The sequence below is a fragment of the Neofelis nebulosa genome, chromosome 18 (assembly GCF_028018385.1).
Source record: "Neofelis nebulosa isolate mNeoNeb1 chromosome 18, mNeoNeb1.pri, whole genome shotgun sequence".
Lineage (NCBI taxonomy): Eukaryota > Metazoa > Chordata > Mammalia > Carnivora > Felidae > Neofelis > Neofelis nebulosa.
The window spans coordinates 13,252,391-13,268,729 of NC_080799.1; the positions used below are offsets into that span (position 1 = coordinate 13,252,391).

A 16,339-nucleotide genomic window follows, 5' to 3' on the forward strand; every position below is an offset into this window, starting at 1 on the left:
TAATGACGATGAAGGTTTTTTGGAAGTGCCGGTCAGGTATTTTGTAGAATGTTCCTTGACCATTGTTTTGGTTTTCTTTAGTGTTTTTCTGATATTTTTCTCATGCTTAGACTCTCAGTTGACTTCTGCTGTGGAATTTTGGGACCCCACAAAGTACTAGATCACAAAGGAGTACTAGATGCAAAGGAGGAAATCGCATCCTGGGGTGCACCGAAACTAGTTCTATCAATAACAGACCCAAGCCCAATTCAGTTACTGATTAACTTTACTCGGTCCCTCATGCTAACAGCCTGAACGAAGTTGCTCATCTCCAGGAAATAAAACATGATTTATTTCCGTTTGACACAAAAGTCTGGAACTCAATAAAAAAATTATGATACACAGACACAAGGAAAAAATTGTCAAAAGGTTTAACAGTCACCCACTCAAAGAGATGGTTTTGATGTACAAATTTCAGACAGATTTTGAAATAACTATGATTACTATATTAAAAGGTCCAGTAGATAAAGTGCACAGCAGACATAAATCAGCAGAAAAGTTTAGTAGAGACATGGGATAAAAAAAAAGAGTCAAATGGAAACTAGAAATGGGAAACACGGTAGCTCATGAACATTATTTTCTGTGCGTTTAACAGACTAGACACAGTGGAGACAGAATCAGGACTTTGAGGATAGACTAGTAGAAGCCTTCCAAACTGAAACAAAGCAAAACGAGTAGAAATGAAAAACAGAGCATGTTATGTGGAACATATCAGGCAGTCTAACATATGCGAGGAAAGAGAAAATAAGGCAGAAGAAATATTTGCAGATTTTAATGGCTGAGAAGTTTCCAAAGTGAATGATAACAAACCACTGATCCAGCCAGGATGAACATGAAGAAAACACCTACATACACTGTAGTCAAACTACTGCACATCAAAGATAGAAGGAGATCCTGGAGGCAGTTGGAGAAAAGAAGAAATAATGCATAATTAGGTACATGGATAAAAGTTTGGCAGACTTTCAGTCCGAAACTATGAAAGCCACGAGACAATGGAGTGACATCTTTCAAGAACTGAAATAACAAATTCCCTCAGTCTAAAGTTCTATATCCACGAAAAAATATCTTTGAAAAAGAAGGGTGAAATTAAGACTATGAGATATACAAGCACTGTGGGGCACCTGGGCGGCTCAATCGGTTAAGCGTCCGACTTCGGCTCAAGTCACGATCTCATGGTCCGTGAGTTCGAGCCCTGCATCGGGCTCTGTGCTGACAGCTCAGAGCCTGGAGCCTCCTTCGGATTCTTTGTCTCCCTCTCTCTGTGCCCTTCCCCCACTCATGTTCTGTCTCTGTCTCTGAAAAATGAATAAACCTTAACAAAAAAAAAATTTAGGTATATAAGCACCATGGGAATTATTTGTTAGCAGACCAGCACTATAAGAAATAGTAACAGAAGCTTTTTAGGCAAGAATATGCTGCTCGATGAAACTTTGGTTTTACAAAACAGAAGGAAGAGCACTAAAAATATAAAAGTGTAGATAAATATAAAAGATATTTTCTTGTTTTAAACTTTTGAAAAAATATTAAAGCAAGGGTTGACAAAAAGCAGCTCAGGAGCTAAATGCTACCTCTGGCTTGCTTTGTGCAGCCTAAGAGGTAAGGGTGTTCTTATTTTTTTTTTTAAGCAATTGTAAAAAAACTTAAAAACAAAATAATCAAAGAATATGCAACAGAGACTATGGTTTGCAAAGCTTAAATTATTTACAATCTAATCCTGGTCTAAAGCAAAACTAATACCTATGCATTGTGGGGGTTCTAAAATATGTCAAAGTAAACTTTTGGCAATGATAGCACAAAGGACCAGAGGGAGGAAATGGAAAAACACTGTTGTGAAGTTCCTACAGTATATGTGAAGTAATACACTAAAATTTCAAAGTGCACTTGATAAGGATGTATGTTATGAATTCTAGAGCAGCCACTGGAGAAAGAGAGAAAGCAAAGAACTGTAATTAACAAGCCAGTAAAAGAGATACAATGGAATCCTAAACCATGCTCAACTAAACCAAAAGAAAAAAGAAAAAAAAGAGAGAGAGAACCAGAAATCAGGGCAATTTTTAAAGTAGTATAGTGATAGATGTATTACCCGTCCATAGCAATAATTACCTTAAATATAAATGGTTAATTATAAAACTGTATAGAGAGCAAAACCCAATTTTATATTGTCCAGAAGAAACCCATTTTAAATGTGAAGACATAGATATGTTAAAAAACGTTAGGTAGAAAACAGTGTATCGTGTAAAGCTCAAACAAAAGAAGGCTGGAGTGGCTATATGAATATCAGACAAAGTAGACTTCAGAACAAATGGAGTGAAGCATGGCATCACACACTATATAATGATATTAATTCCTCCTGAAAACAGGAACTCATCAAGAAAGCTAAAGGCATATGTACCTCAAAATAGAGCCTCAGAATATATAAAGCAGAAACTAATAGAACTGCAAGGAGAATTCTACAAATATACCAATATAGTTGGAGATTTCAGTACTGTTCCTCAGTAATTGGTAGAATAAGTTAACACAATTTAGGAGATACACAAAATACTTGAACAATACTGTCAGTCACCTTGACTCAATTGGCATTTATAGAATGCTCCCCTCAATATGATAGTTATTTTTAAGTGTATTTGTTTATTAGTATAGATAATATCTTGAGGTATAAAATAAGTTTCAAGAATCCAAAAGCATTGAAATGACCAAAGCCGATTTAAACTAGAATTCAATAACAGAATGATACCTAGAATATCTCTAAATATTTAGAAATTAAAATGACATACTACTGAATATCAACTCATGGATCAAAGAAGAAATAAAAATTCTAGTTTGATTTCACTTCTTAAATTGTCCTGATTTCTGGATATTTAAAAATATATGGAGGTGCAGTGTGTACTACACACAGATATGGAATTAATGACAATGACGTTCACTCACCCCGTGTAAGACATAATACATTTTAAGTACATTTGGCTTAAGGATATAGTCACATGACTTGTTTGGGAAATGTAATTTCTCTGGGTAAAATTAAATACCTAAAACTTGACAAGTGATTAGGGTTAAAAAAATACACAGGGAGCCTTCAGAAATACTAGTAAGAGTGTCACAGATTTGAATGAGTCTTCTTTTAGCTTTATACCACAATGGTACTGTTAGATATTTTGTAATTGAAGTTGTCGATTTTGAAGTGTGAATTGGTGCTTTGACGTATGACCCGTCAAAGTGTCAGCAGGCGTTTATCACGTGCTCTCTGAGCAAGGAGCCTTCTTTATGGTGTATGTAAGTACTTCCTAGAGTTTTAACTCCCTAGATAGGAAGTTGATGTCATCAAGAGGCACAGCCTCCTGTTAACCAGTGAAAACAAAAGGTGGAAACTTCTGTTCTTTTATAGAAGCATAATTACATTTTAGAAGAACCGTGTATAGTAGAATAGCATAAGATAATGAATTCTCAATATGTCTCTAAATCAGGGTCTGGAAAAGTCTTAGGAGTATTTGGAAATTTATATTAGGTTTAATGTGACAGATATGACTCTTTAATAATGAAGAATAAAAAGACCTTTGTGGACTGGTGACTGAGTGAACTTTTAAATTCTGTCCCTTGAATTCATATTTAGTACTAGCAATGTTGAGGTCATAATGTTTTTGCCCTAAATGTTAGCCCAACATTGCTCTCTTACCAGTTACCTAAAATGAAAGATGTTCTCTAATAGAAAAGAATATAATTCTTATTTGCATGTTCACAATTGACATTATAATAGTTCTACCTCTCAGGAGAAATATGAACAACTCTTTAAATTAAAGGGTAAGTAAGAATAATTGAATTTGTGATTTACAGCCCTACTAACCTGATAGAGATTTCAGTGGTGGTATGCCTATACTCCCAGTAAAAGATTGCCATTTTACAAATGTGTTTAGATGTCCTTGGCAGATTTAGATTAGTAACATGAGATGGATTTAAAACTAGGGCCCCAGGCTTATGGGGTTTTTTTTCATGATTTATTACATGCAGCAAACATGGCCAGCCTATGTGTAAATACTCTTCAGTAACAGTTGTTTTATTTAAGGAAAAAAGATCATTTCTGGATCGAGTGCTTCAAATGAGTTATTTTTGGAGAACTGCTACAGACCTTATGACACATGGTTGTTAGTCCTTCTTGAAAATAATTATGCTACCACTTACACTACCGCCCAAAGTCCTATTCTACCCTCAGCCTTGGGAAGCCTTCCCAGTCATGAATTTAATGCTTTGATTTTAATTTTTAAAAATTATGAGTGCCATATGGTTGTAGAATGCAGAGGTTTGCATAGAATATGATCAGTGAAAGAAGTAATTTACCATGCCCGGGATTCATTTAAATTATCTACGATTTCAATATATGAAATAATCTTCACAATAAATATTAAGGGGTATAATTTTGCATTTGATTGTAATACTTGCTAATTATTTTCTCTTAGCATTACTGGTTAAATGGGGGTTGCCAGGCCACAGGTAGTGACGCCACATAGTATGGGCTAGTTACAAAACTTTATTTCTAACATCGCATCATTCCCCAAATAGCCTCAAGATCCAAATACAGTTGCAGTAATATTTGCTGAAAATTGGAAACTATAAAACCCTTCATTTTGCTGGGAATCAGAAGAGAAAAGAGAATTTCAAATAATAAAGCTTTCTATTTAAAATCTTTAAAGTTTCATCCACCATCTCTCAAAAGGCAATTTTATAACTAAATATTAATTTTGATGTTTTACGTTATTTCCATTTCTTTTTTTTTTTTTTTTTTGGTAGTAATAGTAAGTGCACAGGCACCATAGATCACAGACACTTAATGTTAAAAGGTCTCTTTATGTGAAGATCAGATTTCTTAGGGGCAAGTTGTCTTTATAACTATTATTTATTTAATTCCCTTGCTTGCACATTGAATAGATTGAAATGGCTAGGGAAAAATTAAAATAATGGTCCTTAATCCCATTTGGTTGTGTTCAGTTTGCCAAATGATGGATGGAAATCTCCACCTTGTAGGGTCCACCGCCACTCATAGAGATATATTCATTAATTACACTGTATGGCTAAACCATTTGAAACAGATAACTGGTCCTGTCTCAAAATTGAGGTTTTCTTTAAAGTGGAATGTCAGTACACTATTGTTCCCAACGTCAGATTGCCTGCTCTTACCCCAAGCTCATAGAAGGTGATAAGTCAGAGATTTCAGGCAAGTAGGGACAAGGGATCACAGTGGTAGTGAATCCTTTCCCCCTTTCCCCAACTGTGTTTTGACCACCTGTCTTTTACCCTTTGCAGTTCTGTTCTGAAAGGAGTATGAGGAACAGCACTGAACATGGGGCCACTGCTGCTAGATTGTTGCCATTAACCAGCTTTCATGGCTTTTGTGGGAGCCTCCTTTTCATTAGTATTTGCAACATGTTCACCAGCAAAATGATTATGTTAGGCAGAGACATCACATCACTTACATTTCATAGCTCAGTGCAATTTTCATAAACTGCGAGGCAACATCCAAAAAAACATGACTCAGAATTAGAGTTTCAGAAGATTATTATATAGACATTATTTCCCTCAGGTCACGGGCTTTAGTCAAATTTGGAGGAGAATGAAATTGCCAACAGTGAAAAGCAGACAGAAAGGTATGAGTTCATGAGCAGAGAAATAACATTTTCATTTGTTCCTTCCCCATGGGAAAGATTCAGCATTCCGGTAAATGGAGACGGTTATAAGAAATGAATTTTTGTCAGCAGGGATGTGATTTTAAGGCTCACTTATCCATTGGCAATCTAGATTTCTAACCCCAGGAATCTAGGAAATTGCTACAGAATGTAGTCTTTATTATAAACAAGTTTTTTTTTTTTTTTTTTTGGTAGTTTTTTCCCCCCTTCCTTCCTGCTCAGAGATTTTAAGAACGACTACATTTCTTTCTGCCTTTCAGAGGTCAGGTGACTGCAGAATTTCCCCCATTTGCCCTGAGTTTCTCTTCATTGCTGATGCTTTGTGATGGAAACCTTTTTTCCCACCAAGCTTCCCTCACTCTCCCCTTGCCTCTCCCAGCCCCCTCTGTGCAGCACGCCGACCGCTGACCACATTGGAAGCCACAGTGCTCACTGGTGCTGAATCCATGGCCTGTCTCTGTCCCCTGCATAGGCGAGATGTCTTGTGGTACCTGCTGCTTCTCTCTTCTCAGTCCCTTTGTGTCTCTGGACCTGAAAGAGCAAGGCAGGAAACACGGCCTTCCGGGTAGCTCTCATTTTACCAGCCATAAAGAGCAAGGATTTGCAAGGTGTCTGCGGGGTAATCCCAGACAACCTTCTTCATAATTAAAGAATGTTCTTTCATGGGAAATGTTATTTTCCTTCTTCAATTGCATCTGATGCTTCTCAGCCCATCACTCATTCAAATTCTGTACAGAGGTTCTCCTGCCAGCTATAGTACATCCTTGAGAGCAGAAGATATTTCATCTAACCTAAACCTTTCATTTCTAGAGATGCAGATAAGTTCTGTAACATTAATCTCACCTTTATATTTCTTCAGTTTTTAATAACTTGGAAATATGTATATCTAATGCCTTCCTCCCCTGTGCATTTTTGCCCATTTTAATATCTCGCTCAACACCATAAACTATTTTCCTGGCTGTATTATTATAAGAACGTGTTATTACCTGCTAAAGTTCACTGAAAGCAAATTGCATTGCCTTCATTAGTATTATGTCTACATCATAATGATTATGTAACATTGTGAGTGTAGTTGATTAATAAATAAGAATTGATTACTCTAATTTAGTTCATTGGATTTGGCCCATGAAACTTGATCGTGATCCATAAACTTTTCCTCCATTCTTCCAAAGCTTCTAGGAGGAAGAGAGAAGGGAAGAGAGGAGGAACATCTAATTTGCTTCAGAGTATATCCAATCACATAGTTTGATTCCTTGTGTGTAGTGTGGTAAAGGATTCATTGAACCAGCTGGGCTGTTGGTATATTCTGATATTCTGTGGAGTTTCAATTTCTTCCTATTGTCCGCTTATCTTTGGGAATTGGCGGGGGGCTCTGTTTATGAAAGTGGGGGAAGGTGTTACATTCTATCCTCTGTGATAGGCCATTCTTGGTGTTGGTGGAATCATTCTTGGAATTATTTTGGAGTACAGAAACCAGCACCTGGAATACTTCCATGACAAAAACATGTACTTATCTCTTATGTGTCATTCATTCGTACTTCCCAACAACCTCTTCTTGAAAAGTCATATATGATTGACTATCTTATTGTCAATGGACAATATTATTGACTCATGGAGAAGGTATTAACCAAGAAGGTGCTCAAATTCAAATATAGTCTGTATACCACATCTGCCTGAGTAAAGAATCCCCATGGAGTGATGGCTTTTTGCAGAAGGTTTTATCACCACAAAGTTTCATTAGAGTTACTGGCTAGAAGAGGATTGTTTTTGATTAGTTCTCAGTGGAGGATAGAATATTATAAGTGTAGTAATTCAAAGCACAAATAAGAAAGTTATAGGCATGGTTAGTATAATAATTACATAATGACAGTAGTACCATAAGAAAACATCCAAGCAGTCACCTGAAAATCACTCATTGGCCACAGCTTTAGAATCTCACGGTCTGCCATCTGGAGCCAAGGACAGGATGTCTCAGATCTACATTCTTGACACTTGCTCAAAAGCAACTAACTAGAGAAATTGTTCAACTTTCTGGTATTTGGTTTCAATTTCTTCTTTTGCGAAATGGCAATGATTTTTGTCTGTCCAGAACACTACTGCTATTTTTTCTCAGCAATGCTTATGTGATTGAAATGCTATTACAGGATTTGAGCTCCCAGAAATAGTTAACCCACCTTGCTTTCACATATCATTTCAAAATACTTGGCCTTGTTGATCAAGAACACAGCAAAACCTCTTTTAACTGGACTGAAATGTTGTTGTTTTAAACTTAGATCGTTCTTTTTTCCTTTTTTTCTTTTTCTTTTTCTTTTTCTTTTTCTTTTTCTTTTTCTTTTCTTTTCCTTTTCCTTTTCCTTTTCCCTTTCCCTTTCCCTTTCCCTTTCCCTTTCCCTTTCCCTTTCCTTTCCCTTTCCCTTTTCCTTTCTTTCCTTTCCTTTCCTTTTCCTTTCCTTTCCTTTCCTTCCTTTCCTTTCCCTTTCCCTTTCCTTTCCCTTCCCTTCCTTCCCTTCCCTTCCCTTCCCTTCCCTTCCCTTCCCTTCTCCTTCCCTTCCCTTCCCTTCCCTTCCCTTCCCTTCCCTTCCCTTCCCTTCCCTTCCCTTCCCTTCCTTCCCTTCCTTTTCCTTTTCTTTTCTTTTCTTTCTTTTCTTTTCTTTTCTTTTCTTTTCTTTTTCTTTTCTTTTCTTTTCTTTTCTTTCTTTTCTTTTCTTTTCTTTTTCTGAGAGAGAGAGAGAGCACCAGAAGAGAGGAAGAGAGAGAATCTTAAGCAGGCTCCATGCCCAGTACAGAGTCCGACACAGGACTTGATCCCACAACCATGACATCATGACCTGAGCCGAAGTCGGACGCTTAACCGACTGAGGTACCCAGGTGCCCCAAATTTATATCATTCTTAAAAGACATTCATTTCAACATACCTATTCTTGAAAATCTTTCTGTAATGTATTCTGTGTATTTTTGCCTTAGAGAGCATGCTCTACCAAATATAATTGAATTCCTCTCTGATGATGGATTGTCTTGCACAGCCTTGGGACCATGATGTTGGAATCCATTCTTTTCGCACCAAGAAATGGATATAAAATGAGACCCTTATAGGAAGTTGGGCTGGATTTGCTCTAATTTCTGGCGTACCTTCGAAGTTGCTTCTTAATACGTAAATTGCTTATATGCATTGCTTTCTCAATGTTTTACCTCTTTCCTCCTTGAAGGATAACACAAAGTATGTTAGCCACACTTATAAAAGGGAAGAGTACAGTACTTCTGCAAAATATCATTATTCCATCAATGTCTTCACCGGAGACATGGCACGCTTAGAAGGTCTGACTTGATTAAATGCTTTGCCTCTGGTTTTTCAAAATTTCAAATGAGGTATTCCCTCTGTCAAAAGTTTCAGTTTTCAGGTTTTTTTTTATGTGATAATAATCATGGTCCTGGCTAGCGTTTACTGATCTTGACTGTTTGCCAGACACTCTTCTAAGCGTGTTTCAGGTATGACTCCATTATTCTTCACAACCACTGCATCACAGAGGCACTGTTATTACTTCCATCTTTCCAATAAGGATACTGCAGCTTAGAAAGATTTAGAAGTTCACTGAAGGTTGTATCGCTAGTAGCTGGCGGAGCCAGGATTTGGACAGCCTGATAGAGGAACCTGTGCTCATAACCACTACACTATGATACCTCAAAGGCGCGTGTCTGTGGTGATTGTGGAAGAGGAGATCCAGACTCACTGACTTCTGCTCTGGGCCTTGCTTGGTATTTGATTCAGTACTTCGGTTTATATTATCTCATTTAGTTGCAGAACAGTTCTACCAGGTAGATTTTATTATCTATATTTTACAAATGAAGAAATCAAGCCTGAGAAAAGGTGGTACTTTATTTTTTAATATGAAATTTATTGTCAAATTGGTTTCCATGCAACACCCAGTGCTCATCCCAACAGGCGCCCTCCTCAATGCCCATCACCCACTCTCCCCACCCTCCCACCCCCCATCAGCCCTCAGTTTATTCTCAGTTTTTAAGAGTCTCCCTCTCTAACTTTTTTTTTCCCTTCCCCTCCCACATCGTCTTCTGTTAAGTTTCTCAGGAAACACATAAAAGTGAAAACATATGGTTATCTGTCTTTCTCTGTATGACTTATTTCACTTAGCATAACACTCTCCAGTTCCATCCACGTTGCTACAAAAGGCATACTTCATTCTTTCTCATTGCCATGTAGTATTCCATTGTGTATATAAAACCACAACTTCTTTATCCATTCATCAGTTGATGCACATTTAGGCTCTCTCCATAATTTGGCTATTGTTGAAAGTGCTGCTATAAACATTGGGGTACAAGTGCCCCTATGCATCAGCACTCCAGTATCCCTTGGGTAAATTCCTAGCAGTGCTATTCCTGGGCCATAGGGTAGGTCTATTTTTACTTTTTTGAGGAACCTTCACACTGTTTTCCAGAGCGGCTGCACCAGTTTGCATTCCCAATAGTGCAAGAGGGTTCCGGTTTCTCCACATCCTCCCCAGCATCTATAGTCTCCTGATTTGTTCATTTTAGCCACTCTGACTGGCATGAGGTGGTATCTTGGTGTGGTTTTGATTTGTATTTCCCTGATGAGGAGTGACGTTGAACATCTTTTCATGTGCCTGTTGGCCATTAACCAAGCTAACGGAGCTAGTGATAGGTGAAGGGGGAGAGGGGTGAACCTGACAACCCAGATTCGAGTGTGGCCAAGGACATCATTAAGAAAAGGAACTCTCTCTCCAAGAAAGGTCATTTTTGTACTGTAGAAGAGATGTGAGTTTCCTGGATCCCCTCCCCCCACCCCTAGTGAGGATTTGTGTTTTCTTTTTGAGTTAAATCTACTTGTTCTGCATTAGAATTATCTCATCTCTTTCTTTCTGGAGTTTCTTCCAAGTCATTGCTGATACACATGGGTTCTTCCTGTTAGTGGTTTGTGGTTGGTGGGTTGATCTTCTGCAGTTAACACCCTTCTTTTCATTTATTGTTCTTGAGAGATTAATTTCCCTTTGAGTTTTAGACCCCCTAATATTATGTCCTTTAGACCCCTGAATGGTGAGCGTTTCTGTCATGCCATTAGCCACTTGTACAATATCCTGAGAACGTGTTATGAGGAATGTGAATGGCAGCACCACTTGGGTAATAGCTGAAAATCTCTTTGTGAGTGAATGTCGTTTTTACTCCTGCTAGGACACAGAGGGTTGGTTGTCTCATTTTCCTTCGCCATTACTTACATCATTTAGAACTTCCTGGTATGATAAAAAAGGATGTTAATGGAAAGTTATTTTTTTTTTCCTGTTGCAGTGGGAGAGTAGCTAGTTTTCAAGTGACTGTTTATCACTAAAAATATAGAATGGACTTTTACTAGGACCTACAAAATCCTGATGAATCTCCACTGTGGCATGACAAAGTCTGGTGGATGTCTTTTGGAATGCCCTGGCTTCAGGTGGGCCACATTTAATGGTCCTCTGTGACTCATGGGGAGATCTGTGTCTCAGTGTTGTTTATGACTGTGTTTTAATGGGCTCAGCCTTCCCACCGTTGCATTTTCCTGGCTTGTCTTCTTTTCTGTTTACCTTGGCTCCACCTTTGGCTCAGCTGGATGCCACTGGCTTCACCAGAGTCATTTCGAATGGAAGCCAATCACATGAGGTCTCCCATCTCCCCGTGGCACTTTAGCGCTTAGAGAGAATTGGAACTAAACTCTGGGTGGCTAATGGTTGGTTGTCCCCAGCCAGATCTGTAAAAGTGGAGAAAATGCATGGGTTTGTAGGTCTATGTGTGTTTCATTTTATCAGACACATCTTTGAGTCCACATAAATATGTTTCTCTTCCTCCTTGATTTTAGTAGTCCATCACGTAGGCTCTGAAGAATGAGTTTTGGTTTCTGTGGACCAAGAAGGGGGTTTGTCAGGAACAGCTGTGGTTATCCAGAGATGTGACAATGGGCCTCTCTGCCCATGCATTTTTAATACCTGTGCATCATAGCTTTCCTGGGCACCTCCAGCAGTATCACCTGCTAGCTCGGCAAACTAGAGAGACTCTCAAACCCATTTCTTATTTCCTGGGTTCTTATGGGCTATTTTGATCACATGATAACATGACAGACATTGTCTAAACATCCCTAGCTCACTTTTTTCATGTCTCTGGCAAAGAATGATGAACTGGATCCCTATACCCAAGTTACAAAGCAGGATTTCCTCAGGAAGAGGAACAGAAGGAAGAAACTTAGCAGGACAAGGGCTCCTGCTTCTGAAAGTTGATCTCTAAGCTGAGTACAAATGTGCTGATCCAGAGGGAATTAAAGGACCCTGAGAGCAAACCTTCCCAGCTTGCCGCCAGCCTTGGTTTAACCTTCACTGTAACTGCTGGGATCAGTGCTTTGGTTGTGCAAGAAGGAGACTATTTCAGGGTGGTATTTTATCTCCTACTCTCAGACTCTTTCAGGTCTAGCTGGAATGCTCAACGTGATGCTTCTGTGCAGCTCCCACAGGCTGCAGTTCTGTAGCGTGGGTAGTGGTCAGAGTAGCTGCAATGCCAGAACAAATGACGTTGCTAACCGAAAAGAGCAGGAGTTGTCTCTCCGCAAAGTGCCTCACAAAGGAGACTTTCTTTGCTCCTCCTGGTACATGTGGGAAGCACAGAAATTGTTTATTGTGAAAGTCTTTCAGCCACAGTACCTTCTGAGGCATAATTGTACCCTCTGGGGAAACCAAAATAAATACCAGTCTAATAAACTTAAGATTTTTAAAAATAAGTTATCCTGTGGCATCTCTGCAAGAAGAAAAATAGGAGAGATTGATGTGTGTTCTTGTTCTGCTTTGATTTACCTGCCTGCCGTCCTGTCCCAGTTCAGCCTTAAAGTGGAAGAAAATACTTTACCATTTGGAGAAGAATGATAGCACACAATCCAGTCTTTCAAAAGGAGAGGTGGGAGAGTAAGGTTTGATGCCAGCTTTGGAATTTTCTTCAAACAAAACACGTACACATGAACTTATTTTTGTTTTGTTGTTTTTTGTTTTCTCTTTCCTGGAGGCTGATGATAAATATATTCTCTGTATTCATTCCAAAGGCAGTTCCATCCAGGCTTCCATTTGTTTTTCATATGGTCACAGTCACCTGGTCCTCTTGCTGGCTCTTCCTGCCCTGTTCTCTGCCCTTATGCCAGTCCCTTGGTCCCTCCTCTCCATTTCTCTCACCAGCCCTTGGCCTCTCCTGCCCTCCTGCCCAGTGTGGACCAAGTGCATGAGCTGCAGCATGCGTCCTGCCTTTGCAACCCTTCAGCTGCACGTGCCTGTCACTTTCCGGGTGTGGGGCACGTCAGCGGGCCGACCGCTTGCCTTCCTCACTGTCTTTTCTCCATCTACTCCACGGATCGTCTTGTCATCCATGCCCTTAAACGTGGCCAGCTCTGCGAGATTCCTATGACTATTTGTGGTCAGTTTTTTTTGCTTCATTTTCTTAAAGGGATGAAAAATAACGTAATGAACACTCACGTACCCACCACTCAGTTCGAAAAGTAAAACATTTCCAGTGCAACTGAAGCCCTCATTCACTGTGATTCGGATCATATTCTCTCAGAGCCCAGGGATAATAATCCTGTATTTGTAGTTCATGTTATGAGTTTCTTTATACATGTTCCATGTTTGTAAATCAGTAAATATTATGCAGTGTGTAGATATTTTGAAAAATTGCAGGTGACTATATATGCACATCTGTAACTTCAAAAAACTGAACATTATGTTTGCGAAATTAATTCATTTGTTCCAATTTTCTCTTCTACTGTGTGATATTCTGGACCGTGCCCCCACCTATCTATCTATTTGTGAACATTTAGGTTGTTTCACTTGTTTTTGCTGTTACTGACAGTGCTACTGTGAGCATTCTCATGCATTCTTCCACAGATCTCCTTGTACACGTGCCCATTTGTTATTTCAGCAAATTGTATCGAGCCCCTGTAAGTGCTTGACCTGGTTGACAAGAGACCACTGAAGCAAGGGCCTTGTCGCCCAGCCTGTGCACTGGGGAGGACTCATGGGCTGTTGAAGGAGCCTTCCTACCAGTCTCCTTAGTGCTCCCCTCACCTCTCCTGGTCATCTTTCACACTTTTGTTAGCGTTAACTTCTTTGCTCTATGCTGACAGCACAGAGCCCGATGTGTGGGGCTTGAACTCATGAACCATGAGGTCATGACCTGAGCCAGAGTCAGACGCTTAACCGGCTGAGCCACTCAGGTACCCCTGTTAGGGTTAACTTCTTAAACACAGTTTAACCTTTACTGTTATGCCTCAAATACTCATTGGCTGTCTGTTGCTTAGTCATGAAGCTAATACTCCTCAGCTTGCTGTTCAAGAACCATCCTCGCCTAAACTTTTTTAGTCCTCGTACTGTTTACACCTCGCCGTACACCCTTCCCTTCCTGCGTCATTTCCCTTCCATGCCTCCCAGCAACATCTCTGTACCTTTAGTGCTCTTTCCTGTTTTGAGCTTAATACAGGATGTTGACATTCTACTCAGTTTTCAAGATCCTAGTGAAAAGACCTTCGTATCCATGTACACCCAACACCCCCTGTCTGCTTCTAACTTTATATTACAGCGAGTTCAGGATACATTTGCTTAGCGATGAGCAGGGACCATATGGTGATTGCTTTGCATGTAGTAGGACCTCATTAATTAAAGTAATAATAATAATAACCAAATGAATTGAATGGATCCTTTGGTTCTCAGCCTTGCTGTTAAATCCTTTAACACTGCCAATGGGAGGAGGGAGTAGCAAATGTTTTAATTCTTCATTGCAGTTTTCAAATAATTCTGGCTCCCCAAAAATGCTTGTAGCTTACTAACCTGGCGGCCATCCTTAGCAGGACCATTTTCACTTCCAAGTGGGGAGAAAAGACCATCTTCTGAGGGTCACCTCAGGGGGATCTGACTAAAGCATCCTTCCAGCAGCCCTGTGCCGACGCTTTCTGCCTTTTGGGTGGTGGTGCAGGTTGGTGACCTGTCACTAGTGATGCCCTTCAACTTCTCTCCTGCTTCCAGGGTAGAAGGCAGGTCGTGGCCGTTGTGAATAAGGGAAGCTTGAGTCCACTGTGTCCGCGACTCCATATTGAAGGAAATGGGAGAAATGAGGCCAGTGGTTTGATAAATTATATCAAAAATAGTTCCTTCATGCTAATGGAGTGTGAAGAAGCTGATGTACTGGAGATGATCTATAATATTTCATATTTCTCAGAGGAGAAAAATGATAAACTTGATGATGTGTGATTTATTCATGTTTCTCCAGATGAAGAAAAAAAATCCTAAAGTCAACTGCCTGTTTCTTGCTCCCAGAAGCTGGCTTGTGGATTTTACACTGGGATTGGAGGCTGGGCTTGTTTAGAGAAATGTCTAGAGAGACTTTGATTAATCACCAGACCTTTGGCAGTTGGTTGGGAGAGGGTAATTATGCCAGCATCGTTGCTATTTTATCATCACTACTTTATGGCTCTACACCACCAGGTGACAAATGTGTTAATTATTACATTTCTTATCCCGGACTTTTCCCAGCTGCCCCTCCTCTCATGGCTTTGGCCCTTAGTCCTTCCCCGAGGCTCAGCCCTGGACAGCGGTAACTTCTGCAATCAAAGAACTGTTCCTTGGAATCCATGCTGAGAGGGACGTGGTTATCAGCCCTGCTGTGTGCAGACTCTAACCACGGGGGATCTGGTTAATTCCCTTCCCTCTTCCTTCTGCCCATCACCCTTTGGGTCAAGTGCTGCTCAGAGCCAGAAGCTCTACTTGCTTCTTTAATAACTGAAAATGGCGCCTCTGGCCCAGGCCATTTCACTCTCAATAGCCCCCTGGAGGAGGTCAGAAACAGAGGTTTGTTGTAGGCAAAGCAATTTAGCAGGTAAAATTGTCCTTTTTCTTTTTATTTCTTCTCTTTATGTATTTTCTCCCCATTCCCCTTTCCCGTACTGGCCACGACCATGATAGGACTTCTCTTTACACAACCCCTACCCCACCTGGCCATTTCCTTACCAGACTAATCCTTCCCTTCATCATAGGCCACATGCCCTAATTGACCAAGAATGCAGTTAATACATGCAGCAACTTTATTTTTGTGATGATGTTAGTGGATACTAAAGGCTTAAGACTGACCTTTATAAGATAAATGATTTGCATTTTAATCAGACTTTTGGAGATTCCTTATAAAGGCCCAGTAGAAGGATACTATTTGTGGATGTGGTGGAGAGTTTGGGCCTTCCAGAGAGTGTCGGGGCGTACTTTATAAAGTGACCATTTTCTCCATGTTTGCAGGATCGGCCAAATGGTTGTATCTCTGAGATTATGGCTGCCCATCTGCCAGGATCCTTTTTCTAGTCTCAAGCTATACATTCAATTCTTTCAAATCTGCTATAGTTCCATTTATAGGCAGCACACTCGTGGTTTCAGGAAAACAGATTTCATTGTATAAATAGGTTTCATGTTCTTCTAGTGACTTAGAAATTTTATAGGCATCTTGGAATGTGATTTGTGGATAAATAATGGGGTTCAAGTCATGTTTCCCCCAAATATGCCTTCTTGGCATATTGAATATTTCAAGCTGAAGTGTGTTGAGAGCAAGAAGGACTTTCT

The 16,339-nt window shown here is 39.7% G+C and overlaps 1 protein-coding gene across 6 annotated transcripts in view; it reads left to right on the forward strand.

The window, feature by feature from the left end:
- The window catches only part of AUTS2 (activator of transcription and developmental regulator AUTS2), a 1,133,525-nt gene that overhangs the window by 556,933 nt on the left and 560,253 nt on the right, over positions 1-16,339 (forward strand). The gene's annotated exons all lie outside the window — the stretch shown is intronic.